The 22,969-nt window shown below is 47.3% G+C and overlaps 1 protein-coding gene across 7 annotated transcripts in view; it reads right to left on the reverse strand.

Annotated features, from left to right (window-relative positions):
• The window catches only part of LOC139389899 (RNA-binding protein Musashi homolog 1-like), a 47,243-nt gene that overhangs the window by 9,335 nt on the left and 14,939 nt on the right, over positions 1–22,969 (reverse strand). The gene's annotated exons all lie outside the window — the stretch shown is intronic.

Raw genomic sequence — 22,969 nt, forward strand, 5'->3', positions numbered from 1 at the left:
ACGCAGCTCAATACAGAGCCCATGAAATCAGGTAAATGTGAACCAAGTCCATGGTTGTGGTCTCTTTGGTGCCGCTCCTTGCCTCATCCTGTAAGGGTTCCTTATTAACATGGGTGTCCGGGTTACAATGCTGCACCAGTACATTAGGTCATTATGAAAGCTGGAGGTAAAAGACAACTAGAGGATAGACCCGTGGGGCATAGAAGGTGAAAAACATTCATGGAGTATAACATTTACTTTCTCTCTGAAAGAATCTGCTGCTAGATTTGGAACTAAGAAGCTCTCGTTTTAACTTCATTGTAACCATAACCCCATTGGCCCTAGCCAGGGTTGCTCTCAGTTCTATGAATACTTTTCCAACCCCTGAAGTGCTGGTTTATAGGTGTGCAGGTGGAACGAGTGGGAATGTTTTCCGGCCTGCCTGCCTTCCACAGCCCTCACCTCCTCTCGTCACCAACATGTGACCTCCTGGAATCTCACAAAGGCAATACAATCACAGACACATCTCACCTCTACAAAAAAAAGGAAGGACAGCGAAAGAGACACAGTAGGTGAAATAAAGGGAGGGACAGCACAGAACAAGAGGAAGACGAGGAAGACGAGGAGGAGGGAGAATGGACTGACGTAGACAGAGGAGAGAGCCGTCAACCTCACACACTGACAGCACATCAGCCTCATTTTGTTTGCTTTTCTCTCCCGCTAAGACATTACGATGATTTTGTGAGCTATTTAAAAGCCAACATTTCATAGTGTGTTTATCGTCATTCTTCCACAGTTCTTCAGTAAACGTGGGAGCTAAGCTATCATTAACAGTGCAGAGACTGAAATATTGGACATTTTCAGGAAAATTATAATACTAAATTAATATAATGATAATAAATAACAAAAGCCAAACCATTGAATTCATATATTCCCTATTGACAATATAGTCATTTGTTCAGGTTGGATAAAGAGTAACTACACCATACAAATAAGATGCGACTATAGAGACTATAGTACAGGAATTAGAGACCTCTATAGTATTAGTCTCTACTGATCTAATAGAACAACTAGACTATTCCACACTGTACTGTTATGCTACAAGACAGTACAGTGCTAAGAGCACTATATTAGTCCGTAACCATGACAGGGTAGAGTGGAACTACAGTAGAACTACAGTAGAGAGCTAGTGCCTCTGTGGTACACCACATGCGTTTACCAGAGTAAAGTACAGTTATGTCTACGTGTATAGTGTCGACATCACGGCAGGTTCTGTTGAGCAGAGTGAGAAGGCTCGGCTAGACTGAATGGTGTATCGGATGCAGTCTACTGTTTAGTTCTATGGTTGCTAGACTACTCTGATAGTCACCTCCGGTCACCAACCCTCCTGATGTCCAACACTCCTGTGCACATTAGAAAACAAACAAACAGACACACACAAACAAAATCAACGTACAGCAACCAACACACACCCATGGGTGGAAAATATGGACATTAGACAGGTGAGGGAACTTTTTCATAAAATAATTCTTGAAAACAAAATGAATGACCCGAATAGAGTATTGATTGGAGAAAGATAAATGCCCCCCTTTTCTATATTCATGACACAAAGTAAAATACATAACCACTAACTGCAAAACATCCTGCTTTAAAAAAAAATGTAATGATGACATATATATTGGATCATGCTAAACGTGGCAGAGGTGTTGGTGTCAGGGAGAAAGGCCGTAACCTAGGCCCACCGACTGTCCACAGATCTGAGCCTTAGAAAAAGGCAAGGGGGCTTAACAAATCAGGACAATCCATTTGACCAATTACAGTCCAACCATGCACTCTTTAAAATAAAGGTGCAAGTTGGAACCAAATAAGGTTCTTGAGAGCGATGCTATAGGGGAACCATTTTAGGGTTTCTGAAGAACCATAAATGGGATGGTTGTTTGAAGATGGTTCTTTGAATAACCATACAAAATCGAACCATACAATATTGAATAGCCATGCTGTAGTTTTAAGCCTATTTAAGCATATTTCCCAGGGTGCCTTTCGAGTGAATTCTAGCGTTACCAGTACCCCCCATGACTGTGTTTATTAGTGACAGAGACGTGGCTGTTACATTCATTACTTTTCAGTCCTGTGGCATTCACCAAGTGAGGTCTTAGCTGAATATATTGTCATTAAAATTGTATTATTGAAGACAATACAATACATATTTCATAAGTCCTTCTTTTGAGGGCCAGGTTTTACTCTAATTCAATGGCCTGAATCTCAGTTTATATGCCACATCAGCCTTGCAAATCACATTATGCTGGCTTGTGAAGTGATGTGCAATTCCTATTGGAATCCAGACAGAGTTGGGATTTCCAACATTTTTGGAATTTGTATTAACACATCACCTGCATTCAGAATGACTGCCAGGGTTAGTAAGACTAAGATATGAGACTACCTTAAATATATAAACTGGAACAACCATAACGGGTGCAATAAGTCCAATAAATGTTTTTTTAATGTTATTTATATTTGAGTAGCATAAGATTAATTCATCAATCAATGTACATGTAAAAACATAAATATTGACACAAACAACAAAAAAATCGACCTGCAATAGAGTGTGGTGGGAAATATGATAATAATGGGAACACCAACACTGGCGTTCTTTTACACAATTGAATGTTAATTTAACTCTTTACGGTGTTAATGCAACTCTTGAATCAACACTAGAAATGTTACACTGAAAGATCCATATTAATCACAGATGGGGTGATGCCACCTGACAACTTCCCGCACTCCCTTCCTCGCTCTCCTCGACGACCTCCTGGGTCAGCATGCTAGTCCCTTCAAGTCAGGGCTAACTGAAACCCCTTATCCATACCAATTCTACAATCAATAGAATGAATGATTTTATGATCTCTCAAACTGCTTAGATTTGAATTGGACATTTTCTAGGACAGGTTTACAATCGGAAATCTGTATTTTTGGACACCGACTTGGCCTATTTTCTTTTTTTTACACCTTTATTTAATCTTTATTTAACTAGGCAAGTCAGTTAAGAACACATTCTTATTTTCAATGGCGGCCTAGGAACGGTGGGCTAACTGCCTCGTTCAGGTGCAGAACGACAGATTTTTACCTTGTCAGCTCGGGGATTCAATCTTGCAACCTTACAGTTAACTAGTCCAACGATCTAACCACTTGCCTCTCATTGCACTCCACGAGGAGGCTGCCTGTTACGCGAATGCAGTAAGCCAAGGTAAGTTGCTAGCTAGCATTAAACTTATCTTATAAAAAACAATCAATCAATCATAAATAACTAGTTAACTACAGATGGTTGATGACATTACTAGTTTATCTAGCATGTTCTGCGTTGCATATAATTGATGCGTATTCGCAAAAAAGAACTGTCGTTGCTCCAATATGTACCTAAACATAAACATCAATGCCTTTCTTAAAATCAATACACAAGTATATATTTTTAAACCTGCATATTTAGCTAAAGGAAATCCAGGTTAGCAGGCAATATTAACCAGGTGAAATTGTGTATGTGTTCATTGCAAGCAGAGTCAGGGTATATGCAACAGTTTGGGCCGCCTAATTTGCCAGTATTTTACGTAATTATGACATAACATTGAAGTTTGTGCAATGTAACAGGAATATTTAGACTTATGGATGCCACTTTAGATAAAATACGGAACGGTTCAGTATTTCACTGAAAGAATAAACGTCTTGTTTTCGAGATGATAGTTTCCGGATTCGACCATATTAATGACCAAAGGCTTGTATTTCTGTGTGTTATTATATTATACAGTGGGGCAAAAAAGTATTTAGTCAGCCACCAATTGTGCAAGTTTTCCCACTTAAAAAGATGAGAGGCCTGTATAACTTTCATCATAGGTACACTTCAACAATGACAGAAAAAATGAGAAAAAAAATCCAGAAAATCACATTGTAGGATTTTTGATGAATTTATTTGCAAATTATGGTGAAAAATAAGTATTTGGTCACCTACAAACAAGCAAGATTTCTGGCTCTCACAGACCTGTAACAACTTCTTTAAGAGGCTCCTCTGTCCTCCACTCGTTACCTGTATTAATGGCACCTGTTTGAACTTGTTATCAGTATAAAAGACACCTGTCCACAACCTCAAACAGTCACACTCCAAACTCCACTATGGCCAAGACCAAAGAGCTGCCAAAGGACACCAGAAACAAAATTGTAGACCTGCACCAGGCTGGGAAGACTGAATCTGCAATAGGTAAGCAGCTTGGTTTGAAGAAATCAACTGTGGGAGCAATTATTAGGAAATGGAAGACATACAAGACCACTGATAATCTCCCTCGATCTCGGGCTCCACGCAAGATCTCACCCTGTGGGGTCAAAATGATCACAAGAACAGTGAGCAAAAATCCCAGAACCACACGGGGGGACCTAGTGAATGACCTGCAGAGAGCTGGGACCAAAGTAACAAAGCCTACCATCAGTAACACACTACGCCGCCAGGGACTCAAATCCTGCAGTGCCAGACGTGTCCCCCTGCTTAAGCCAGTGCATGTCCAGGCCCGTCTGAAGTTTGCTAGAGAGCATTTGGATGATCCTATGGTCAGATGAAACCAAAATATAACTTTTTGGTAAAAATGCAACTCGTCGTGTTTGGAGGACAAAGAACACCATACCTACTGTGGAGCATGGGGGTGGAAACATCATGCTTTGGGGCTGTTTTTCTGCAAAGGGACCAGGACGACTGATCCGTGTAAAGGAAAGAATGAATGGGGCCATGTATCGTGAGATTTTGAGTGAAAACCTCCTTCCATCAGCAAGGGAATTGAAGATGAAACGTGGCTAGGTCTTTCAGCATGACAATAATCCCAAACACACTGCCCGGGCAACGAAGGAGTGGCTTCTTAAGAAGCATTTCAAGGTCCTGGAGTGGCCTAGCCAGTCTCCAGATCTCAACCCCATAGAAAATCTTTGGAGGGAGTTGAAAGTCCGTGTTGCCCAGCAACAGCCCCAAAACATCACTGCTCTAGAGGAGATCTGCATGGAGGAATGGGCCAAAATAACAGCAACGGTGTGTGGAAACCTTGTGAAGACTTACAGAAAACGTTTGACCTCTGTCATTGCTAACAAAGGGTATATAACAAAGTATTGAGATAAACTTTTGTTATTGACCAAATACTTATTTTCCACCATAATTTGCAAATAAATTCATAAAAAATCCTACAATGTGATTTTCTGGATTTTTTTTCTCATTTTGTCTGTCATAGTTGAAGTGTACCTATGATGAACATTACAGGCCTCTCTCATCTTCTTAAGTGGGAGAACTTGCACAATTGGTGGCTGACTAAATACTTTTTTGCCCCACTGTAATTAAGTCTATGATTTGATAGAGCAGTCTGACTGAGCGATGGTAGGCACCAGCAGGCTCGTAAGCGTTCATTCAAACAGCACTTTTGTGCGTTTTGCCAGCAGCTCTTTGCTGTGCTTCAAGCATTGCGCTGTTTATGACTTCAAGCCTATCAACTCCCGAGATTAGGCTGTTGTAACCGATGTGAAATGGCTAGCTAGTTAGCGGGGTGCGCGCTAATAGCGTTTCAAACGTCACTCGCTCTGAGACTTGGAGTAGTTATTCACCTCACTCTGCATGGGTAACGCTGCTTCGAGGGTGGCTGTTGTCGATGTGTTCCTGGTTCGAGCCCAGGTAAGGGCGAGGAGAGGGACGGAAGCTATACTGTTACACTGGCAATACTAAAGTGCCTATAAGAACATCCAATAGTCAAAGGTATATGAAATACAAATGGTAGAGAGAGAAATAGTCCTATAATTCCTATAATAACTACAACCTAAAACTTCTAATGGGAATATTGAAGACTCATGTTAAAAGGAACTACCAGCTTTCATATGTTCTCATGTTCTGAGCAAGGAACTTAAAAAAGTTAGCTTTCTTACATGGCACATATTGCACTTTTACTTTCTTCTCCAACACTTTGTTTTTGCATTATTTAAACCAAATTGAACATGTTTCATTATTTATTTGAGGCTAAATTGATTTTATTGATGTATTATATTAAGTTAAAATAAGTGTTCATTCAGTATTGTTGTAATTGACCTTATTTCAAATAAATATTTTTTTTTTAAATCGGCCGATTAATCGGTATCGTCTTTTTTTTGGTCCTCCAATAATCGGTATCGGCGTTGAAAAATCAATATCGGTCGACCTCTAGTGGAGTACACCAATGACATCCATACTAAGGACTGAGTCCGACTGACACAGTTCTCTATGTTTAGATAGAATATGTTTTACGAGCTGCAGGAGTCTTTAACACTCTGTAACTTGAGATTGAACTACTGTTGCCATCATCGATATATTAGCCTGTTGGGAGTATCCTTGTGTTCAAGTTATGCTTGAGAAATGTAGGACTACATAACATCTTGCAAAACTCACTTTACCTCAAACCCTTTTCTAAACCATGACGACAGAGTGCAACATCACTCCGATGGGAGTAATCTTAAAACATAATACAATAATTCTCCATAGATAGGCTACTCAAGTCACTAGCAGACAGTGTGCCTAGTAGCTACAAATAAAAGTCAATTAACTTTGAGTAAACCTCCCTCCATTCTTGTCCTGGAGCAGGTTAGTTAGTCACAGCATGGTAAATTATTTTGGTTGCCACTAGAGAAGGTTTCTCTCTCTACTGTCTAACAGGAGAGCCTGCCTGCGGCTGTGAGAGAGAAGAGAGGGAGCAGGGTGTTCTTGCTCTAAACTAAAGCCAACCCTACTCAGCATCCCACCCCTGCCGTTGGTCACTGAGCCTTCTCCACCCCAGACACACACTCTAAAGCTGCGACAGAGCACCGGCCACACAGAGCACAGTCACATGCTGTTACCAACCACACTCAGCCATGCTCCATCCAGCTGACAACACATGGATCTAATCTATTACTGCTATAGGTTTTTATAGGAGGTTAAACTGTCACCTAGTCTGGTATCCCAGGAATGATCATTTTCAAAGATGTTGGTTTGTGTCCAATCTCTTTGGAGGGAGGCGTCATGGAGACAAAAAAGCCATGGCAACTAACCATTAAAGCCCCATTGTAACTATCATCATGCCAAATCAGACTGATGTAGTAACCTTTGACTTGGTCTGACTTCTTTAATCTATTATTTATCTACAAACGTTAATCTACACTTCTATACTACTGCACAGAATGTTACTTTGAAACTGTGCCGCTACCATTCCATAAAGCTCTCCACCCTATGACTCTCTCTCTCTCCAATAAAGCTCTCCCCCCTATGACTCTCTCCCCCATAAAGCTCTCCAACCTATGACTCTCTCTCCCATAAAGATCTCCACCCTATGACTCTCCACCCTATGACTCTCTCCCATAAAGCTCTCCACCCTATGACTCTCTCTCTCTCCCATAAAGCTCACCACCCTATGAATCTCTCTCCCATAATGCTCTCCACCCTATGACTCTCTCTCCCATAAAGCTCTCCACCCTATTGACTCTCTCTCCCATAAAGCTCTCCACCCTATTGACTCTCTCTCCCATAAAGCTCTCCACCCTATGACTCTCTCTCTCCCATAAAGCTCTCCACCCTATGACTCTCTCTCTCTCTCCCATAAAGCTCTCCACCCTATTACTCTCTCTCTCTCATAAAGCTCTCCACCCTATGACTCTCCACCCTATGACTCTCTCTCTCTCTCTCCCATAAAGCTCTCCACCCTATGACTCTCTCTCTCCCATAAAGCTCTCCAACCTATGACTTTCTCTCCCATAAAGCTCTCCACCCTATGACACTCCACCCTATGACTCTCTCTCTCTCCCATAAAGCTCTCCACCCTATGACTCTCTCCACCCTATGACTCTCTCCCCATAAAGCTCTCCACCCCATGACTCTCTCTCCCATAAAGCTCTCCACCCTATGACTCTCTCTCTCTCCCATAAAGCTCTCCACCATATCACTCTCTCTCTCTCTCTCTCTCTCCCAAAAAGCTCTCCAATCTCTCTCTTTATCTCCCATAAAGCTCTCCAACCTCACTCTCTCCCATAAAGCTTTCCAACCTATCACACACTCTCTCTCTCCCATAAAGCTCTCCACCCCATGACTCTCTCTCTCTCTCCCATAAAGCTCTCCACCACATGACTCTCTCTCCCATAAAGCTCTCCACCCCATGACTCTCTCTCCCATAAAGCTCTCCACCCCATGACTCTCTCTCCCATAAAGCTCTCCACCCCATGACTCTCTCTCCCATAAAGCTCTCCACCCCATGACTCTCTCTCCCATAAAACTCTCCACCCCATGACTCTCTCTCCCATAAAGCTCTCCACCCTATGACTCTCGCTCTCTCCCATAAAGCTCTCCACCCTATGACTCTCTCTCTCTCCCATAAAGCTCTCCACCCTATGACTCTCTCTCTCTCTCCCATAAAGCTCTCCACCCTATGACGCTCTCTCTCCCATAAAGCTCTCCACCATATGACTCTCCCTCTCTCCATAAAGCTCACCACCCTATGAATCTCTCTCCCATAATGCTTTCCACCCTATGACTCTCTCTCCCATAAAGCTCTCAACCCTATTGACTCTCTCTCCCATAAAGCTCTCCACCCTATGACTCTCCACCCTATGACTCTCTCTCTCTCTCCCATAAAGCTCTCCACCCTATGACTCTCCACCCTATGACTCTCTCTCTCTCTCTCCCATAAAGCTCTCCACCCTATGACTCTCTCTCTCTCTCTCCCATTAAGCTCTCCACCCTATGAATCTCTCTCTCCCATAAAGCTCTGCACCCTATGACTCTCTCTCTCTCCCATAAATCTCTCCACCCTATGACTCTCTCTCCCATAAAGCTCTCCACCCTATGACTCTCCTTCCCATAAAGCTCTCCACCCTATGACTCTCTCTCACATAAAGCTCTCCACCCTATGACTCTCTCTCTCTCCCATAAAGCTCTCCACCCTATGACTCTCCCCGATAAAGCTCTCCACCCTATGACTCTCTCCCATAAAGCTCTCCACCCTATGACTCTCCACCCTATGACTCTCTCTCTCTCTCCCATAAAGCTCTCCACCCTATGACTCTCCACCCTATGACTCTCTCTCTCTCTCCCATAAAGCTCTCCACCCTATGAATCTCTCTCTCCCATAAAGCTCTGCACCCTATGACTCTCTCTCTCCCATAAATCTCTCCACCCTATGACTCTCTCTCCCATAAAGCTCTCCACCCTATGACTCTCCTTCCCATAAAGCTCTCCACCCTATGACTCTCTCTCCCATAAAGCTCTCCACCCTATGACCCTCTCTCTCCCATAAAGCTCTCCAACCTATCACACACTCTCTCTCCCATAAAGCTCTCCACCCTATGACTCTCTCTCTCTCTCCCATAAAGCTCTCCACGCTATGACTTTCTCTCCCATAAAGCTCTCCACCCTATGACTCTCCACCCTATGACTCTCTCTCTCCCTCCCATAAAGCTCTCCACCCTATGAATCTCTCTCTCCCATAAAGCTCTCCACCCTATGACTCTCCACCCTATGACTCTCTCTCTCTCTCCCATAAAGCTCTCCACCCTATGACTCTCTCTCTCCCATAAAGCTCTCCAACCCAAAACTTTCTCTCCCATAAAGCTCTCCACCCTATGACTCTCCACCCTATGACTCTCTCTCTCCCTCCCATAAAGCTCTCCACCCTATGAATCTCTCTCTCCCATAAAGCTCTCCACCCTATGACTCTCTCTCTCTCCCATAAAGCTCTCCACCCTATGACTCTCTCCCATAAAGCTCTCCACCCTATGACTCTCCTTCCCATAAAGCTCTCCACCCTATGACTCTCTCTCCCCTAAAGCTCTCCACCCTATGACTCTCTCTCTCCCATAAAGCTCTCCACCCTATGACTCTCTCTCCCTCCCATAAAGCTCTCCACCATATGACCCTCTCTCTCCCATAAAGCTCTCCAACCTATCACACACTCTCTCTCTCATAAAGCTCTCCACCCTATGACTCTCTCTCTCTCCCATAAATCTCTCCACCCTATGACTCTCTCTCTCTCCCATAAAGCTCTCCACCCTATGACCCTCTCTCTCCCATAAAGCTCTCCAACCTATGACTTTCTCTCCCATAAAGCTCTCCACCCTATGACTCTCCACCCTATGACTCTCTCTCTCTCCCATAAAGCTCTCCACCCTATGACTCTCTCTCTCCCATAAAGCTCTCCAACCTATGACTTTCTCTCCCATAAAGCTCTCCACCCTATGACTCTCCACCCTATGACTCTCTCTCTCTCTCCCTCCCATAAAGCTCTCCACCCTATGAATCTCTCTCTCCCATAAAGCTCTCCACCCTATGACTCTCTCTCTCTCCCATAAAGCTCTCTACCCTATGACTCTCTCTCTCCCATAAAGCTCTCCACCCTATGACTCTCTCTCCCTCCCATAAAGCTCTCCACCATATGACCCTCTCTCTCCCATAAAGCTCTCCAACCTATCACACACTCTCTCTCTCATAAAGCTCTCCACCCTATGACTCTCTCTCCCATAAATCTCTCCACCCTATGACTCTCTCTCTCTCCCATAAAGCTCTCCACCCTATGACCCTCTCTCTCCCATAAAGCTCTCCAACCTATGACTTTCTCTCCCATAAAGCTCTCCACCCTATGACTCTCCACCCTATGACTCTCTCTCTCTCCCATAAAGCTCTCCACCCTATGACTCTCTCTCTCCCATAAAGCTCTCCAACCTATGACTTTCTCTCCCATAAAGCTCTCCACCCTATGACTCTCCACCCTATGACTCTCCACCCTATGACTCTCTCTCTCTCTCTCTCTCCCATAAAGCTCTCCACCCCATGAGTCTCTCTCCCATTAAGCTCTACACCCTATGACTCTCTCCCCCATAAAGCTCTCCACCCTATGACTCTCTCTCCCATAAAGCTCTCCACCCTATGACTCTCTCTCTCTCTCTCTCTCTCTCCCATAAAGCTCTAAACCCTATGACTCTCCCCGATAAAGCTCTCCACCCTATGACTCTCTCTCTCCCATAAAGCTCTCCACCCTATGACTCTCCCCGATAGCTCTCCACCCTATGACTCTCTCTCTCTCCCATAAAGCTCTCCACCCTATGACTCTCTCTCTCCCATAAAGCTCTCCAACCTATGACTTTCTCTCCCATAAAGCTCTCCACCCTATGACTCTCTCTCTCTCTCTCTCTCTCTCTCTCCCATAAAGCTCTACACCCTATGACTCTCTCCCCCATAAAGCTCTCCACCCTATGACTCTCTCTCCCATAAAGCTCTCCACCCTATGACTCTCCACCCTATGACTCTCTCTCTCTCTCTCCCATAAAGCTCTCCACCCTATGACTCTCCCCGATAAAGCTCTCCACCCTATGACTTTCTCCCCCATAAAGCTCTCCACCCTATGACTCTCTCTCCCATAAAGCTGTCCACCCTATGACTCTCTCTCCCATAAAGCTGTCCACCCTATGACTCTCTCTCTCCCATAAACCTCTCCACCCTATGACTCTCCCCGATAAAGCTCTCCACCCTATGACTCTCTCCCCGATAGCTCTCCACCCTATGACTCTCTCCCCCATAAAGCTCTCCACCCTATGACTCTCTCTCCCATAAAGCTCTCCACCATATGACTCTCTCCCCGATAACTCTCCACCCTATGACTCTCTCCCCCATAAAGCTCTCCACCCTATGACTCTCTCTCTCTCCCATAAAGCTCTCCAACCCATCACACTCTCTCTCTCCCATAAAGCTCTCCACCCCATGACTATCTCTCTCTCTCTCTCCCATAAAGCTCTCCACCCCATGACTCTCTCTCCCATAAAGCTCTCCACCCCATGACTCTCTCTCCCATAAAGCTCTCCACCCCATGACTCTCTCTCCCATAAAGCTCTCCATCCCATGACTCTCTCTCCCATAAAGCTCTCCACCCCATGACTCTCTCTCCCATAAAGCTCTCCACCCCATGACTCTCTCTCCCATAAAGCTCTCCACCCCATGACTCTCTCTCCCATAAAGCTCTCCACCCTATGACTCTCTCTCTCCCATAAAACTCTCCACCCTATGACTCTCTCTCTCCCATAAAGCTCTCCACCCTATGACTCTCTCTCTCTCTCCCATAAAGCTCACCACCCTATGAATCTCTCTCCCATAATGCTCTCCACCCTATGACTCTCTCTCCCATAAAGCTCTCAACCCTATTGACTCTCTCTCCCATAAAGCTCTCGACCCTATGACTCTCTCTCCCATAAAGCTCTCCACCCTATGACTCTCTCTCTCTCTCCCATAAAGCTATGCACCCTATGACTCTCTCTCTCTCCCATAAAGCTCTCCACCCTATGACTCTCTCTCTCCCCCATAAAGCTCTCCACCCTATGACTCTCTCTCTCCCATAAAGCTCTCCACCCTATGACTCTCTCTCTCTCCCATAAAGCTCTCCACCCCATGACTCTCTCTCTCCCATAAAGCTCTCCACCCTATGACCCTCTCTCTCCCATAAAGCTCTCCAACCTATCACACACTCTCTCTCCCATAAAGCTCTCCACCCTATGACTCTCTCTCTCTCCCATAAAGCTCTACACCCTATGACTCTCTCCCCCATAAAGCTCTCCACCCTATGACTCTCTCTCCCATAAAGCTCTCCACCCTATGACTCTCCACCCTATGACTCTCTCTCTCTCTCTCTCTCCCATAAAGCTCTCCACCCTATGACTCTCCGCGATAAAGCTCTCCACCCTATGACTTTCTCCCCCATAAATCTCTCCACCCTATAACTCTCTCTCCCATAAAGCTCTCCACCCTATGACTCTCCACCCTATGACTCTCTCTCTCTCTCTCTCTCTCTCTCCCATAAAGCTCTCCACCCTATGACTCTCTCTCCCATAAAGCTCTCCACCCTATGACTCTCCACCCTATGACTCTCTCTCTCTCTCCCATAAAGCTCTACACCCTATGACTCTCCCCGATAAAGCTCTCCACCCTATGACTTTCTCCCCCATAAAGCTCTCCACCCTATGACTCTCTCTCCCATAAAGCTGTCCACCCTATGACTCTCTCTCTCCCATAAACCTCTCCACCCTATGACTCTCCCCGATAAAGCTCTCCACCCTATGACTCTCTCCCCGATAGCTCTCCACCCTATGACTCTCTCCCCCATAAAGCTCTCCACCCTATGACTCTCTCTCCCATAAAGCTCTCCACCCTATTACTCTCTCCCGATAACTCTCCACCCTATGACTCTCTCCCCCATAAAGCTCTCCACCCCATGACTCTCTCTCCCATAAAGCTCTCCACCCTATGACTCTCTCTCTCCCATAAAGCTCTCCAACCTCTCTCTCTCCCATAAAGCTCTCCAACCCATCACACTATCTCTCTCCCATAAAGCTCTCCACCCCATGACTCTCTCTCTCTCTCTCTCCCATAAAGCTCTCCACCCCATGACTCTCTCTCCCATAAAGCTCTCCACCCCATGACTCTCTCTCCCATAAAGCTCTCCACCCCATGACACTCTCTCCCATAAAGCTCTCCATCCCATGACTCTCTCTCCCATAAAGCTCTCCACCCCATGACTCTCTCTCCCATAAAGCTCTCCACCCCATGACTCTCTCTCCCATAAAGCTCTCCACCCCATGACTCTCTCTCCCATAAAGCTCTCCACCCCATGACTCTCTCTCCCACAAAGCTCTCAACCCTATTGACTCTCTCTCCCATAAAGCTCTCCACCCTATGACTCTCTCTCCCATAAAGCTCTCCACCCTATGACTATCCACCCTATGACTCCCTCTCTCTCTCCCATAAAGCTCTCCACCCTATGACTCTCTCTCTCTCCCATAAAGCTCTCCACCCTATGAATCTCTCTCTCCCATAAAGCTCTCCACCCTATGACTCTCTCTCTCCCCCATAAAGCTCTCCACCCTATGACTCTCTCTCTCCCATAAAGCTCTCCACCCTATGAAACTCTCTCTCTCTCCCATAAAGCTCACCACCCTATGAATCTCTCTCCCATAATGCTCTCCACCCTATGACTCTCTCTCCCATAAAGCTCTCAACCCTATTGACTCTCTCTCCCATAAAGCTCTCGACCCTATGACTCTCTCTCCCATAAAGCTCTCCACCCTATGACTCTCCACCCTATGACTCTCTCTTTCTCTCCCATAAAGCTATGCACCCTATGACTCTCTCTCTCTCCCATAAAGCTCTCCACCCTATGACTCTCTCTCTCCCCCATAAAGCTCTCCACCCTATGACTCTCTCTCTCCCATAAAGCTCTCCACCCTATGACTCTCTCTCTCCCATAAAGCTCTCCACCCCATGACTCTCTCTCTCCCATAAAGCTCTCCACCCTATGACCCTCTCTCTCCCATAAAGCTCTCCAACCTATCACACACTCTCTCTCCCATAAAGCTCTCCACCCTATGACTCTCTCTCTCTCCCATAAAGCTCTCCACCCTATGACTTTCTCCCCCATAAATCTCTCCACCCTATAACTCTCTCTCCCATAAAGCTCTCCACCCTATGACTCTCCACCCTATGACTCTCTCTCTCTCTCTCTCTCTCTCTCTCCCATAAAGCTCTCCACCCTATGACTCTCTCTCCCATAAAGCTCTCCACCCTATGACTCTCCACCCTATGACTCTCTCTCTCTCTCCCATAAAGCTCTCCACCCTATGACTCTCCCCGATAAAGCTCTCCACCCTATGACTTTCTCCCCCATAAAGCTCTCCACCCTATGACTCTCTCTCCCATAAAGCTGTCCACCCTATGACTCTCTCTCTCCCATAAACCTCTCCACCCTATGACTCTCCCCGATAAAGCTCTCCACCCTATGACTCTCTCCCCGATAGCTCTCCACCCTATGACTCTCTCCCCCATAAAGCTCTCCACCCTATGACTCTCTCTCCCATAAAGCTCTCCACCCTATTACTCTCTCCCGATAACTCTCCACCCTATGACTCTCTCCCCCATAAAGCTCTCCACCCCATGACTCTCTCTCCCATAAAGCTCTCCACCCTATGACTCTCTCTCTCCCATAAAGCTCTCCAACCTCTCTCTCTCCCATAAAGCTCTCCAACCCATCACACTCTCTCTCTCCCATAAAGCTCTCCACCCCATGACTCTCTCTCTCTCTCTCCCATAAAGCTCTCCACCCCATGACTCTCTCTCCCATAAAGCTCTCCACCCCATGACTCTCTCTCCCATAAAGCTCTCCACCCCATGACACTCTCTCCCATAAAGCTCTCCATCCCATGACTCTCTCTCCCATAAAGCTCTCCACCCCATGACTCTCTCTCCCATAAAGCTCTCCACCCCATGACTCTCTCTCCCATAAAGCTCTACACCCTATGACTCTCTCCCCCATAAAGCTCTCCACCCTATGACTCTCTCTCCCATAAAGCTCTCCACCCTATGACTCTCCACCCTATGACTCTCTCTCTCTCTCTCTCTCCCATAAAGCTCTCCACCCTATGACTCTCCGCGATAAAGCTCTCCACCCTATGACTTTCTCCCCCATAAATCTCTCCACCCTATAACTCTCTCTCCCATAAAGCTCTCCACCCTATGACTCTCCACCCTATGACTCTCTATCTCTCTCTCTCTCTCCCATAAAGCTCTCCACCCTATGACTCTCTCTCCCATAAAGCTCTCCACCCTATGACTCTCCACCCTATGACTCTCTCTCTCTCTCCCATAAAGCTCTCCACCCTATGACTCTCCCCGATAAAGCTCTCCACCCTATGACTTTCTCCCCCATAAAGCTCTCCACCCTATGACTCTCTCTCCCATAAAGCTGTCCACCCTATGACTCTCTCTCTCCCATAAACCTCTCCACCCTATGACTCTCCCCGATAAAGCTCTCCACCCTATGACTCTCTCCCCGATAGCTCTCCACCCTATGACTCTCTCCCCCATAAAGCTCTCCACCCTATGACTCTCTCTCCCATAAAGCTCTCCACCCTATTACTCTCTCCCGATAACTCTCCACCCTATGACTCTCTCCCCCATAAAGCTCTCCACCCCATGACTCTCTCTCCCATAAAGCTCTCCACCCTATGACTCTCCCCGATAAAGCTCTCCACCCTATGACTTTCTCCCCCATAAAGCTCTCCACCCTATGACTCTCTCTCCCATAAAGCTGTCCACCCTATGACTCTCTCTCTCCCATAAACCTCTCCACCCTATGACTCTCCCCGATAAAGCTCTCCACCCTATGACTCTCTCCCCGATAGCTCTCCACCCTATGACTCTCTCCCCCATAAAGCTCTCCACCCTATGACTCTCTCTCCCATAAAGCTCTCCACCCTATTACTCTCTCCCGATAACTCTCCACCCTATGACTCTCTCCCCCATAAAGCTCTCCACCCCATGACTCTCTCTCCCATAAAGCTCTCCACCCTATGACTCTCTCTCTCCCATAAAGCTCTCCAACCTCTCTCTCTCCCATAAAGCTCTCCAACCCATCACACTCTCTCTCTCCCATAAAGCTCTCCACCCCATGACTCTCTCTCTCTCTCTCCCATAAAGCTCTCCACCCTATGACTCTCTCTCCCATAAAGCTCTCCACCCCATGACTCTCTCTCCCATAAAGCTCTCCACCCCATGACACTCTCTCCCATAAAGCTCTCCATCCCATGACTCTCTCTCCCATAAAGCTCTCCACCCCATGACTCTCTCTCCCATAAAGCTCTCCACCCCATGACTCTCTCTCCCATAAAGCTCTCCACCCCATGACTCTCTCTCCCATAAAGCTCTCCACCCCATGACTCTCTCTCCCATAAAGCTCTCAACCCTGTTGACTCTCTCTCCCATAAAGCTCTCCACCCTATGACTCTCTCTCCCCTAAAGCTCTCCACCCTATGACTATCCACCCTATGACTCCCTCTCTCTCTCCCATAAAGCTCTCCACCCTATGACTCTCTCTCTCTCCCATAAAGCTCTCCACCCTATGAATCTCTCTCTCCCATAAAGCTCTCCACCCTATGACTCTCTCTCTCCCCCATAAAGCTCTCCACCGTATGACTCTCTCTCCCATAAAGCTCTCCACCCTATGACTCTCCTTCCCATAAAGCTCTCCACCCTATGACTCTCTCTCCCATAAAGCTCTCCACCCTATGACTCTCTCTCTCCCATAAAGCTCTCCACCCCATGACTCTCTCTCTCCCATAAAGCTCTCCACCCTATGACCCTCTCTCTCCCATAAAGCTCTCCACCCTATGACCCTCTCTCTCCCATAAAGCTCTCCAACCTATGACTTTCTCTCCCATAAAGCTCTCCACCCCATGACTCTCTCTCCCATAAAGCTCTCCACCCCATGACTCTCTCTCCCATAAAGCTCTCCACCCTATGACTCTCGCTCTCTCCCATAAAGCTCTCCACCCTATGACTCTCTCTCTCTCTCCCATAAAGCTCTCCACCCTATGACTCTCTCTCTCCCATCAAGCTCTCCACCCTATGACTCTCTCTCTCTCTCCCATAAAGCTCACCACCCTATGAATCTCTCTCCCATAATGCTCTCCACCCTATGACTCTCTCTCCCATAAAGCTCTCAACCCTATTGACTCTCTCTCCCATAAAGCTCTCCACCCTATGACTCTCTCTCCCATAAAGCTCTCCACCCTATGACTATCCACCCTATGACTCTCTCTCTCTCTCCCATAAAGCTCTCCACCCTATGACTCTCTCTCTCTCCCATAAAGCTCTCCACCCTATAAATCTCTCTCTCCCATAAAGCTCTCCACCCTATGACTCTCTCTCTCCCCCATAAAGCTCTCCACCCTATGACTCTCTCTCCCATAAAGCTCTCCACCCTATGACTCTCCTTCCCATAAAGCTTTCCACCCTATGACTCTCTCTCTCCCATAAAGCTCTCCACCCCATGACTCTCTCTCTCCCATAAAGCTCTCCACCCTATGACCCTCTCTCTCCCATAAAGCTCTCCACCCTATGACCCTCTCTCTCCCATAAAGCTCTCCAACCTATGACTTTCTCTCCCATAAAGCTATCCACCCTATGACTCTCCACCCTATGACTCTCTCTCTCTCCCATAAAGCTCCCCACCCTATGAATCTCTCTCTCCCATAAAGCTCTCCACCCTATGACTCTCCTTCCCATAAAGCTCTCCACCCTATGACTCTCTCTCCCATAAAGCTCTCCACCCTGTGACTCTCTCTCTCCCATAAAGCTCTCGACCCTATCACTCTCTCTCTCTCCCATAAAGCTCTCCACCCTATGACCCTCTCTCGCCCATAAAGATCTCCAACCTATCACACACTCTCTCTCTCATAAAGCTCTCCACCCTATGACTCTCGCTCTCTCCCATAAAGCTCTCCACCCTATGACCCTCTCTCTCCCATAAAGCTCTCCAACCTATGACTTTCTCTCCCATAAAGCTCTCCACCCTATGACTCTCCACCCTATGACTCTCTCTCTCTCCCATAAAGCTCTCCACCCTATGACCCTCTCTCTCCCATAAAGATCTCCAACCTATCACACACTTTCTCTCTCATAAAGCTCTCCACCCTATGACTCTCGCTCTCTCCCATAAAGCTCTCCACCCTATGACCCTCTCTCTCCCATAAAGCTCTCCAACCTATGACTCTCTCTCCCATAAAGCTCTCCACCCTATGACTCTCTCTCCCATAAAGCTGTCCACCCTATGACTCTCTCTCTCCCATAAACCTCTCCACCCTATGACTCTCCCCGATAAAGCTCTCCACCCTATGACTCTCTCCCCGATAGCTCTCCACCCTACGACTCTCTCCCCCATAAAGCTATCCACCCTATGACTCTCTCTCCCATAAAGCTCTCCACCCTATGACTCTCTCCCCGATAACTCTCCACCCTATGACTCTCTCCCCCATAAAGCTCTCCACCCCATGACTCTCTCTCCCATAAAGCTCTCCACCCTATGACTCTCTCTCTCTCCCATAAAGCTCTCCAACCTCTCTCTCTCCCATAAAGCTCTCCAACCCATCACACTCTCTCTCTCCCATAAAGCTCTCCACCCCATGACTCTCTCTCTCTCCCATAAAGCTCTCCACCCCATGACTCTCTCTCCCATAAAGCTCTCCACCCCATGACTCTCTCTCCCATAAAGCTCTCCACCCCATGACTCTCTCTCCCATAAAGCTCTCCACCCCATGACTCTCTCTCCCATAAAGCTCTCCACCCCATGACTCTCTCTCCCATAAAGCTCTCCATCCCATGACTCTCTCTCCCATAAAGCTCTCCACCCCATGACTCTCTCTCCCATAAAGCTCTCCACCCCATGACTCTCTCTCCCATAAAGCTCTCCACCCCATGACTCTCTCTCCCATAAAGCTCTCCACCCCATGACTCTCTCTCCCATAAAGCTCTCCACCCTATGACTCTCGCTCTCTCCCATAAAGCTCTCCACCCTATGACTCTCTCTCTCTCTCTCCCATAAAGCTCTCCACCCTATGACTCTCTCTCTCCCATAAAGCTCTCCACCCTATGACTCTCTCTCTCCCATAAAGCTCTCCACCCTATGACTCTCTCTCTCTCTCCCATAAAGCTCACCACCCCATGAATCTCTCTCCCATAATGCTCTCCACCCTATGACTCTCTCTCTCTCTCTCCCATAAAGCTCTCCACCCTATGAATCTCTCTCTCCCATAAAGCTCTCCACCCTATGACTCTCCTTCCCATAAAGCTCTCCACCCTATGACTCTCTCTCCCATAAAGCTCTCCACCCTATGACTCTCTCTCTCCCATAAAGCTCTCCACCCCATGACTCTCTCTCTCCCATAAAGCTCTCCACCCTATGACCCTCTCTCTCCCATAAAGCTCTCCAACCTATCACACACTCTCTCTCCCATAAAGCTCTCCACCCTATGACTCTCTCTCTCTCCCATGAAGCTCTACACCCTATGACTCTCTCCCCCATAAAGCTCTCCACCCTATGACTCTCTCTCCCATAAAGCTCTCCACCCTATGACTCTCCACCCTATGACTCTCTCTCTCTCTCTCCCATAAAGCTCTCCACCCTATGACTCTCCCCGATAAAGCTCTCCACCCTATGACTTTCTCCCCCATAAATCTCTCCACCCTATGACTCTCTCTCCCATAAAGCTCTCCACCCTATGACTCTCCACCCTATGACTCTCTCTCTCTCTCTCTCTCCCTCTCCCATAAAGCTCTCCACCCTATGACTCTCTCTCTCTCCCATAAAGCTCTCCACCCTATGACTCTCTCTCTCCCATAAAGCTCTCCAACCTATGACTTTCTCTCCCATAAAGCTCTCCACCCTATGAGTCTCTCTCCCATAAAGCTCTACACCCTATGACTCTCTCCCCCATAAAGCTCTCCACCCTATGACTCTCTCTCCCATAAAGCTCTCCACCCTATGACTCTCCACCCTATGACTCTCTCTCTCTCTCTCTCTCTCTCTCCCATAAAGCTCTCCACCCCATGAGTCTCTCTCCCATAAAGCTCTACACCCTATGACTCTCTCCCCCATAAAGCTCTCCACCCTATGACTCTCTCTCCCATAAAGCTCTCCACCCTATGACTCTCCACCCTATGACTCTCTCTCTCTCTCTCCCATAAAGCTCTCCACCCCATGAGTCTCTCTCCCCGATAAAGCTCTCCACCCTATGACTTTCTCCCCCATAAAGCTCTCCACCCTATGACTCTCTCTCCCATAAAGCTGTCCACCCTATGACTCTCTCTCTCCCATAAACCTATGACTCTATGACTCTCCCCGATAAAGCTCTCCACCCTATGACTCTCTCCCCCATAAAGCTCTCCACCCCATGACTCTCTCTCCCATAAAGCTCTCCACCATATGACTCTCTCTCTCTCCCATAAAGCTCTCCAACCTCTCTCTCTCCCATAAAGCTCTCCAACCCATCACACTCTCTCTCTCCCATAAAGCTCTCCACCCCATGACTCTCTCTCTCTCTCTCCCATAAAGCTCTCCACCCCATGACTCTCTCTCCCATGAATCTTTCCACCCCATGACTCTCTCCCATAAAGCTCTCCACCCCATGACTCTCTCCCATAAAGCTCTCCACCCCATGACTCTCTCTCCCATAAAGCTCTCCACCCTATGACTCTCTCTCTCTCCCTCCCATAAAGCTCCCCACCCTATGACTCTCTCTCTCTCCCTCCCATAAAGCTCTCCACCCCATGACTCTCTCTCTCTCCCATAAAGCTCTCCACCCCATGACACTCTCTCCCATGAATCTCTCCACCGCATGACTCTCTCTCCCATAAAGCTCTCCACCCCATGACTCTCTCTCCCATAAAGCTCTCCACCCTATGACTCTCTCTCTCTCCCTCCCATAAAGCTCTCCACCCTATGACTCTCCCATGAATCTCCCATAAAGCTCTCCACCCTATGACTCTCTCCCATAAAGCTCTCCAACCTATCTCTCTCTCTCCCATAAAGCTCTCCAACCTCTCTCTCTCTCTCTCTCTCTCTCTCTCTCCCAAAAAGCTCTCCAACCTCTCTCTCTTGCTCCCTCCCATAAAGCTGTCCAACATATCACACACTCTCGCTCCCTCCCATAAAGCTCTCCACCCTATGACTCTCTCTCTCTCCCATAAAGCTCTCCACCCTATGACTCTCTCCCTCTCCCATAAAGCTCTCCACCCTATGACTCTCTCTCCCATAAAGCTCTCCACCCTATGACTCCCTCTCCCATAAAGCTCTCCACCCTATGACTCTCTCTCCCATAAAGCTCTCCACCCTATGACTCTCTCTCCCATAAAGCTCTCCACCCTATGACTCTCTCTCCCATAAAGCTCTCCAACCTATGACTCTCTCCCATAAAGCTCTCCACCCTATGACTCTGTCTCTCTCCCATAAAGCTCTCCACCCTATGACTCTCTCCCTCTCCCATAAAGCTCTCCACCCTATGACTCTCTCTCCCATAAAGCTCTCCACCCTATGACTCCCTCTCCCATAAAGCTCTCCACCCTATGACTCTCTCTCCCATAAAGCTCTCCTCCCTATGACTCTCTCTCCCATAAAGCTCTCCAACCTATGACTCTCTCCCAAAAAGCTCTACAACCTATCACTCTCTCTCTCCCAAAAAGCTCTCCAATCTCTCTCTCTATCTCCCATAAAGCTCTCCAACCTCTCTCTCTCCCATAAAGCTCTCCAACCTATCACACTCTCTCTCTCCCATAAAGCTCTCCACCCCATGACTCTCTCTCTCTCTCTCTCCCATAAAGCTCTCCACCCCATGACTCTCTCTCCCATAAAGCTCTCCACCCCATGACTCTCTCCCATAAAGCTCTCCACCCCATGACTCTCTCTCCCAGAAAGCTCTACACCCCATGACTCTCTCTCTCCCATAAAGCTCTCCACCCTATGACTCTCTCTCTCCCATAAAGCTCTCCACCCTATGACTCTCTCTCTCTCCCATAAAGCTCTCCACCCTATGACTCTCTCTCTCTCCCATTAAGATCTCCACCCTATGACTCTCTCTCTCTCCCATAAAGATCTCCACCCTATGACTATCTCTCTCTCCCATAAAGCTCTCCACCCTATGACTCTCTCTCTCTCCCATAAAGCTCTCCACCCTATGACACTCTCTCTTCCATAAAGCTCTCCACCCTATGACTCTCTCTCTCTTCCATAAAGCTCTCCACCCTATGACTCTCTCTCTCTCCCATAAAGCTCTCCACCCTATGACTCTCTCCCTCTCCCATAAAGCTCTCCATCCTATGACTCCCTCTCCCATAAAGCTCTCCAACCTATGACTCTCTCTCTCCCATAAAGCTCTCCACCCTATGACTCTCTCTCTCCCATAAAGCTCTCCAACCTCTCTGTCTCCCATAAAGCTCTCCAACCTATCACACTCTCGCTCTCCCATAAAGCTCTCCACACTATGACTCTCTCTCTCTCCCATAAAGCTCTCCACCCCATGACTCTCTCTCCCATAAAGCTCTCCACCCTATGACTCTCTCTCCCATAAAGCTCTCCAACCTATCACACTCTCTCTCTCCCACTAACGCTCTCCAACC

Source organism: Oncorhynchus clarkii, chromosome 30 (genome assembly GCF_045791955.1).
Source record: "Oncorhynchus clarkii lewisi isolate Uvic-CL-2024 chromosome 30, UVic_Ocla_1.0, whole genome shotgun sequence".
NCBI lineage: Eukaryota > Metazoa > Chordata > Actinopteri > Salmoniformes > Salmonidae > Oncorhynchus > Oncorhynchus clarkii.